Here is an 8,907-nt window from a genome sequence, read left to right as displayed (position 1 = left end):
GTTTTCTTTCTTAATTAGCTTAGTTACAGGTTTGTTAGTTTTGTTGATATTTTCAAAGAACCAATTTTTGGTTTCATTGTTCCATCTATTTCCTCTTTGTTATTTTCTAACTTTTTTTTTTTAAATTATTTTTTAGTTGTAGGTGAACATAATACCTTTATTTGTATGTGGTACCAAGGATCGAACACAGTGCCTCATGAATGCTAGGCGAGTGCTATACCACTGAGACCCAGCCCCAGCCCCTAACTTCTACTTGTTTTGGGTTTAATTTGCTTTTCTTTCTCTGGTTAAGGGTTAGGCTATTGATTTCTGAGGCCCTGTGCAGCCCAAATCAAATTCTTCTTCAGACTTGACTAGACCCATTGGCTGTCAGATTGCTCCCTCTAATGTAGTAGTAGCCTCTGGAGCCTCAAAGAGGGTCTACTTCAGAAATAACAAGGGGAGATAAGTGGTCCATGGTGTATGTTACCCACAGAGATGGGGTAAAGGCTAGACCTATAGTGCTTAGCAGCCTGGATCCTGCCTGCCCCAAGTCAGAAGTGGGCAGGCCTGAGCTTTAAATTGAAGTTATGAGTGTGGTGGCACACGGCAAACCAGAGATCTGAGGAAAATTAACTGATACAGAGGCTTCAGGATGACTTTGGGGCCTTGCCTAAATACTTCTGTTGCCTATTGTGAATGAGATTCTAAGTAGATATTAGATTGCATTATACAAATAAGGTTTAAAATGCAGATCCTCTAGATAACATTGAGGTAGGAGGAGTTGGAGCAATGCCTGGGCTTGCTAGTTACTTACCTGTGGTCTTTAGTTTCCTCTTCTATAAACAAGGAATAATAGTTTCTGCCCAGCCTTGTGTAAGGCACATTTCCAATAAGTCCTGTATAAAGCCATTATACTGTACAAATGTAAGGGACTATTAATGTTAGTAATTCTAGTGATGTGACTTGAAAACAGAATCTAGGAAGATCCAGGATCAGTAGCAGTGCATCATCATCTTTCAAGGTGTAGAGATGAATGTTTGATCAAAGTGGCATTAGTACCTTAAAAAGCAGGAGGCCCACTGTCTGCCAGTATAAGCATCATGGTGACTAGAGAATTCTGTCGGGAGGAATATGAGGGAGACTGCCAGAGCAACTCATAAGAAACAGCTGTCTGTATTCATTCCACACCCAGGGATTTGAGCCATATTTTATTATTTTGGCTTGAGAAACAGCTGGCTTTCTTGAAGGTTGCTGTCACAGCAAAGCAATAAGGTCCAGCTTGTTTCCTGGAAAGGAATAGCATGCAAAAAAAAAAAAAGCTCTGTGCCCCATTGGGTCCTGAGTCGCCCTGTTTTCATTAAAACTAAGGGGATCTTTCTTGCTTTTCACTGGAAGAACAGAAGATTATCAAATATTGAAGTGACTGACAGATCTTCTAGGTCAGATCAGCTAGAAGTCAGTTCTAGGGATGTTGGCTGTGGCAGAGAGACAGAGTCCTGAATTTAAGAATATAGCAAGAGATCAAAAACCAAGTTAGGAGAATGGGAAACCATAATTCAGGAAACCAAGGTCCATCAGCAGCTGTGGTGCTAGAATCCTGAGATGAGTAAGAGATAAATGAAGGAGACTTGTCTAATTGGGCAAATGCAGGGGGAAAAGTATATTCTATAAAGTACCCAATTAACATAAAACAAATTGCTTCTTTGGGAATTATCTGTGTTATCTGAATCTCTGTTCTCCACTCCTATATTCATCATGACTCACTTCCATCTCTTCAGTTAGAATTATCTGTCGAGTTAACTAAATGTATAGGGCAAGATACAAGATACCTATGGTACAGCTGGTCTTTGGGAAAATTATTTAGCTGCATCTTCCTCACCATTATGTATATTCTTTAAAACCTTAGGCCATATGATGTTGGGAGAAAGGGGTGGGGGCTTTAGAGCCAGATTTACCAACATCTGGCTTGTTCTTGTATTTCCCACTAATTTCTCTGAACTGTAGTCTACAACTGCAAAATGAGAACAATTCTACTTTCTGAGGATATTTTGATGCTAATATTTTTTAAATAAAAAAACAAAAACAAAAACCTGGCCAGGTGGCACATACCTGTAATCCCATTAGTTCAGGAGGTGGGGCAGGAGGATTGCAAGTTCAAAGCCAGCCTTAGCAATGTAGGGAGACCCTGTCTCAAAATAAAAATGGCTAGGGATGTGGCTTAGTGGTTAAGCACCCCTAGGTTTAATCCCCAGTGCCAAAACAAACAAACAAGCAAAAAAACTTAACCTGGATTGGTGTTCAATTACCAGTGATTGAAATAAATTGTGAAACCATGTGTTTAGTGTTAGATTGAAAAAGGAGAATGTCAGACTCTGAAATTTACTCTACTAATTCAACCTTGGGAAAGTATTTATTCCTGGGTCTCAGCTTTTTTTTTTTTTTTTTAAATTTATTTTTTATTTTGTGGTGCTGGGAATTGAACCCAGGACCTCATACATACTAGGCAAACACTCCATCACTGAGCTATCCTTCCCACCTGTTTCCTCAGTTTTTCAAGGATGGAATGAAATGAAAGTGTTGATTATAATTGCTGATGTTCCTTCCAGTTCTAGCCTCCAAAGGCACACTGTTGTCCTAAGACATCATCAGGAGAGGCAAAAGAAGAAACCTCAACTTCAGTCCTGCTAAAGGATATACCAGGGGCAGTTACAAAGAAGGAGCCATTATTTATAGTAAAAAGGTGTTGGCAGAGGCTGGTAATCTGCTCTAGGGGCAGTGACTGTCACCCACCATTTGGAAAAGAAATATCAAAGTGAAGGTCAAAATGGCTTGAAAGATTGAAGACCAAGTGGCTAGCAACTGTGAGGAAAACCATGAGCACAGGACCCAGTTTGTGCTCCATTACTTACTTACTGGCTGTTTCCAGCCAAGCTATTTCTCTTTTTGTGGCCTCCCTATCTCCATCTGTAAGTTAAGTTAGAGTTTTCTCCAAGAGCCTATCCAGGGATAACTTTATGAATTTCAATTTCTATTCTTTCAGGACCCTCAAGTTGTATTTGTACTCCAGCTTTTGCCCTGAGTGTGGAGAATTATTTGAGAAGGTTTTTCATCCAGCAAGGCTTTGCCTATTATGAATGAGATTCTAAGTAGATAGGCTTTGTCTAGTGCTGAGTATTTAGAATGCTTTTGAAACTTCAGTTTTAAGCCACCAAGAATCATTTAGTTTTCAACACTAGAAATGCTTTGGTTCACCTGATCCACCCCCCTCATTTAATACTGAGAGACAATATAGTAAACTCTGAATTCCAGTTCCTGCCAGTAATACCTAAATCTTTGTGAACCATAGTACAATTGATTGAAAGTGGGGATAGTGATAATCGAGTAGGCACATACAGAATTATTGTTTAGAACACGAAAGAAAAAACTGAGGCCTGAGACATATGAAGTATCTTGCTCATGTTCGAGCTCGGACCAGAACCCAAGTTTCTTGTGTCTCATTCCACATTTTTTTTTCTCTAGGGCCAAGGTCAGTTACACCCATATGTATGCAGTAGCAAAGATTAGAACTGAAAGCATGTCAGCTTTCTTAACATCTCCACCAACAGCCTACTCAAATCCCCTGTGGCTTGTGTCAATAACACAGCCCATACTTGTTTTAGAAACAAGTGCTCCATAAGCACTCATGTTTGATTTGCTTTGGCTGGTTCAAGATCCATATGCTCTTAGAATAGCACAACATATTCTCCCAATCAACTCTTTCCCATTCTAATCAACTTACAACTCTGGTCTGTTGCTAACTAGGGTTTGTCCCTAAGTCTTCCTTACCTGATGCGTGAATTCACATTCAGTCTTTTGTACTAGTTTGCTCTTTTTCCCCTTGAGCAACATTTATTTTGTGCCTGTTGTGTGCCAGGTTTTATGGTAGGACTTCAATCTTGCTAACTCTCTAAGGTACCAATAGCTCCAGAGTGAACTAAATAAATTTACTGTCTAAATGTCTAGTCTGTCAAAGAGCTGGAATTTGAACTCAGGCCCTCCTGACCCTATAGGCTGAACTCGTTCTTGAGTATTGTACTGCCTCCCTGGCCTTTGGCTGCAGTCTTTCTGGGCTGTATTCAGAAGTACCCAAAAAGGAACAATTGATGATCCAGGCATAATAAAAATATCTTCCATGCCTTTAGTGCATTTTCCCAAGTTTCTGCCTTATCTTGTCTCAAACTACCTTCTCTAAATCCTAGGTGTGGGGCCTAGAGATCCAAGAGATGAGAGACCAGTTTTTCATCTTCAACATGAAAACAGATTTCCTAGTAAAAAGCCAATTCTATTTGTCATTTTTAAGTTGAATGGATGGAATACTTCAAGCATTAAGCCCACTATTTCTATGCCCGCTTCTGAAATACAGGGAAAGAAAAAGAAAAAGGAGGTCTGTACATTTCAACCTGATGAATGTCCTCCAGGGACTGGGCAGAAGATGAGACATATGAGACATACACATGTAAAAGATTTAAGGAATAAAATTGTTCTGATAGGTCCTCAAGTCCATACTCACTTTTCAATTTACAAAGCACTTTACCTTCAGAGATCATAGTATGAAGAAACAGAAGGAATCTGCCTTTATGTGCTAGAACCAGGGCTAGAGTACAAAACTTCAATCTTGATAATGAGGAAGAGTTGTTAAGTCCTCCCTAAGAGGATTCTCTTTTCAGTATTGAGCCTACCCACTTCAGTTGCAAAAGGGGCAGTCCCTTATTCTCTTCCCTTTTCCAAGCCCTCCTCTGTGCTCTAGGTATTTCTTTTTCCTTTTTTATGTACCAGGGATTGCACCCAAGAGCACTTAACTACTGAGCTACATCCCCGGCCCTTTTTAATATTTTGTTTAGGGACAGGGTCTCACCAAGTTGCTTAGGGCCTTGCTAAATTGCTGAGGCTGGCTTAGAGCTTGAAATCCTCCTGCCTCTGCCTCCAGAGTTGCTGGGATTATAGTCACGCACTACTGCACCTGGCTTTGCTAGGGATTTCTTAATGAGCCTTCTTTAGATGATGTCTTTTGAGGCATAGGGTGAGAGGAGATATTTTTGTGTTTAAATTTTTCTCAACATCATTTGCCATAAAATTTTGGAACTTTAGGATATCAAATATGGATCTTAATTGACAATCATCAGGTTTACAGAGGAACCTTTTATTTAAATGTGTAATATAATAGAGCATCTCTGGTTGAAGAAACAGCAGTAGGCCTTAATGGGTCAGCCTCCCCACTACTCTTCCCAAAGACAGCCCCTGAGGCATATCCCTTAAACCTGCAGAGTTCCCAGGAACACAGTTTGTAAACCACCATTGTGACCAACTTTCCTATTTTGTAATTGTGAAATTGAGGCCCAGCAAAAGGCAGTAATGTGCCCAGGATCATACCATGAACAAATGGCAGATGTTCTGACTCTCAGCCTAGAGCCCTTTCTTCTACATTGGGCTTTCTGTCATTGTGTCATTTCCTAAGTGACCATCTATGATACTTCATGGCATCTTCTGCCTGGGTTTCAGGTTTCTCTTGCTTCCCATCTTCTTGTTCTGTGACATTTGCAAGCCTGTGGGTTTGTTACCCTTGTCAAGGCATAATTTTCGTACACCCAATGACCATGCATCAAGTTTTAATTAATAGGGAAACCAGGAGAAAAAGAATAGCTGAGAAACTGGATTTAGGTTGTTAGTGAAAAAAGGATTACTGTAATAAAATTGCTTAAACTAGATCCAAAATTGTTTAATGTCCTGAAAATGTAACCTATACAGTTACCCTCAAAAAAAAAAAAAAAAAAAAGTGTATCTTCTCAGTTTTTTACAAATTAACCTCTAACTTTGCAGAATTTTAAAACATTTGGGCCCTATTGGTTTGTGAGTAAGTCAAACAAAATTCCCTTTTCCAAGTGTCAGATGGCTCTTAGATGCATAATAAAGAATGTCCCAAAAGGCCATACAATCATCTTTTTGTCTTACATTCAAGTTTTGAATAATTTTCCTTAATATGGAATCACTTAAACTATCAAAGCCTCTTGTATTAAACCTGGCTAAAGCTGTCTCAACCTAGGAAGATACCTTTCTGCTCAGGACACAGACTGGCCTCTTTTGGGAAGTTTCTGCAGGTAATAGCCATCAGCAATATCTTGAGTTCTCTTCCCTGTAACCCTACTCTGTGGCCTGCAGGCTGCTCTTTTTTTTTTTTTTTAATATTTATTTTTTAGTTATAGGTGGACACAATGTTTTTATTTTACTTTATTTGGTACTGAGGATTGAACCCAGTGCCCCAGCATGCTAGGCAAGCGCTCTACCTCTGAGTCACAACCCCAGCCCCTGGGGGCTGCTGCTCTTTCCTAATCCTTGACTTCTTCCCCTTTCCCTGGCCAAAAAAGCTTTTTATTTGCTCATGGTTGCCCTTGGGGGGGCCATATTGGATGCAAAGAGTTAGAGTTCATTTCGAGGAAGTTTATCTTGTGCACAGAGACAGTTCACTCATTGGTAAAGTAGGCACCTGCTTTCATTATGTTGTTTTATCTCTGAACATATTTTGCCCATCTTCTCATCTCCACTGCTACTACCAATGCCATATCTTAAATCATTTTTCACTGGGACTGTTTTAAATTATTCACTCCCATCTTTGCCCCTGAAATATAACTCATTTCTCTTTCCTGGGTTTTAAGAGATCTTACTCTTATCACTTCCCTGCTTGTGAAACCTGTTAAGATCATTCCCATCTCCTCAGCATGACATTCAAAATTCTGCAAAGACTCTTTCTCTCCTTTCTGTCCAGCCTCTTCAGCCCCCTTCCTCTTATGCTGTCTGTTCTATGGCAGTTCACAGGGAAACTTAGATAATATGAAGGACAAGTTCCCGATCAAGTCTGCCAGTGACAGTTAGGAAACATTCTTAATTGTGGGGCTATATTAACATAAAATTTTGTGAACATTTGTGCCAGTCACAGGAGTAAGTCCTTGGTAAGGAGGAGCCAAATATACCATTAAGGCCTTTGGAATGCATGAACAGTTAAGGAGGACAATCAGGTAAAGTAAGTAGACCACAGTGATGATTGGTATAATAGAAGCATGAATAGTGTTTTAGGAGCTTGGATGAGGGGATATTAAGTGTATAAGAGACTTAAGTGTATGTTTCAGAGAAGGGAAAACAGTTCAATGTAGCCAGAGTATAGAATTTCAGAAATAGGAGTATGAAGTTACCAAAGTAAGCCAGACTTTAAGCCAGACCTAGTATTCCAGGTTATTGTGTTTATAGTTTACACTTAGCATATGACATTGAATTCATGAATTACATGATATGTATTCATGAGTTCATGATTCATGAATTAATTTTATTTGTCTACTTGTGCATTTAACTGTGTATTAGGCTGTTTGTTTTACATTTGAAGTACTCCTGAGATAAAGCAAATCTCAAAAATTGGAGCCAGAAGGATAGGTTAAACCTAAGCTCACTCCAGGCCTGGAACTTCTGAAGTGTTCCTCAGTTCCACAAACCTATAAGTTAGTCACAGCATGTAAGAATCAAAAAGAACCTTAGAATACCACTAGTTTACAAGCACATTTATTCAATAAAATGCTTGATATAGCTCTTAGAGATGTGATACAATAGTGAACAAAACAAAGACTGAATTTTCTTTAAAAAATATATTTATTTATTTAGTTAGTTTTTCGGCGGACACAACATCTTTGTTTGTATGTGGTGCTGAGGATCGAACCCAGGCCGCATGCATGCCAGGCAAGCACGCTACTGCTTGAGCCACATCCCCAGCCCCCAAAGACTGAATTTTTATGGAACTTATTTTAGTGGGGGAGATAGAAAATGAAGAAATATAAATAAGAAGAAAAAAAGAGGAGGAAGATCATTTCCACCTGAGAGAAGAACAGGTGAAAAGATCCTAAAGTAAAAGTGTGTAGAATAACTAGAAGGCAGGCAGTGTGACTAGAGCAGCACTGGCAAGGGGAAAGAGACAGGAAGAGGGGGCAGCTGTGACCAGAACAAAGGCCTGAGGTCCATTTGGACAGTGAGGAAATGATGCCAACAGGTAGTCAGAATCACAAAGCAAGTTAATAGCAAGAGCAGGATTGATACTTTCGTGGTTCAGCCTTCCCTTGCTTCCTGCCATCTTCTGGCTTTTGCCCAGTCTTAACTTGAATCCCATTTAACACCTTTATTCTCATGTCCCACACTCAGCTTTCTTTCACAGCATTTCTCTCACCCACATTTGCTCACATAACCTGGTAATAGAGTATTTCCTGGAAGATCAAAGCTAGAGGGGTCTGCAGACATCTGTTAGTTCAATCTCTGAAAAATCCAAAGGCAATGACTTGCCCAATACCATTTATCTAGTTATTGGCAGAACTTAATTTCCTTTCTCCAGTTCTCTTGCCTTCCAGTCTCTGAGTCATAATTTTCTGCATGCTACATCTGTTTCATTAATTAGTCTCCAGTAAAACAAAGTTGTTACCTATTTCGTTGGCAAGAGCAGCTAGGGCCTCCTGCAATCTGCCTTTTACTTCACCTTTTTATGTGGGTTTTGTCAAGTGAATTTTACTGTCTTATTCTGACTATTGTCTTTATTTAACTACATCCTCTGCAAAGATAGCATGTTGCTAATTTCCCACCCTCATTCTTGCTACCTTCATATCTGAACTAGCAGTCTGTTCTTAACCACCAGTCAGTATTCAGACTTTGAAGCCCAACCCCAGTCTTTTTTTTTTTTTTTGGTTCTTTTTAATTATATATGACAGTAGATGTATTTTGACATCATTCACACATGGAGTGTAACTTCCCATTTTTGTGGTTATACGTGATGTGGAGTTACACTGGTCATGTGTTCATATATGAACATAGGAATGTTATGTCTGATTCATTGTACTGTCTTTCCCACTCCCACCCCCCCAC

Source organism: Marmota marmota, unplaced genomic scaffold (assembly GCF_001458135.2).
Source record: "Marmota marmota marmota unplaced genomic scaffold, marMar, whole genome shotgun sequence".
NCBI lineage: Eukaryota > Metazoa > Chordata > Mammalia > Rodentia > Sciuridae > Marmota > Marmota marmota.
The sequence above is the reverse complement of the archived record's forward strand: the minus strand, read 5'-3'. Positions refer to the sequence as shown.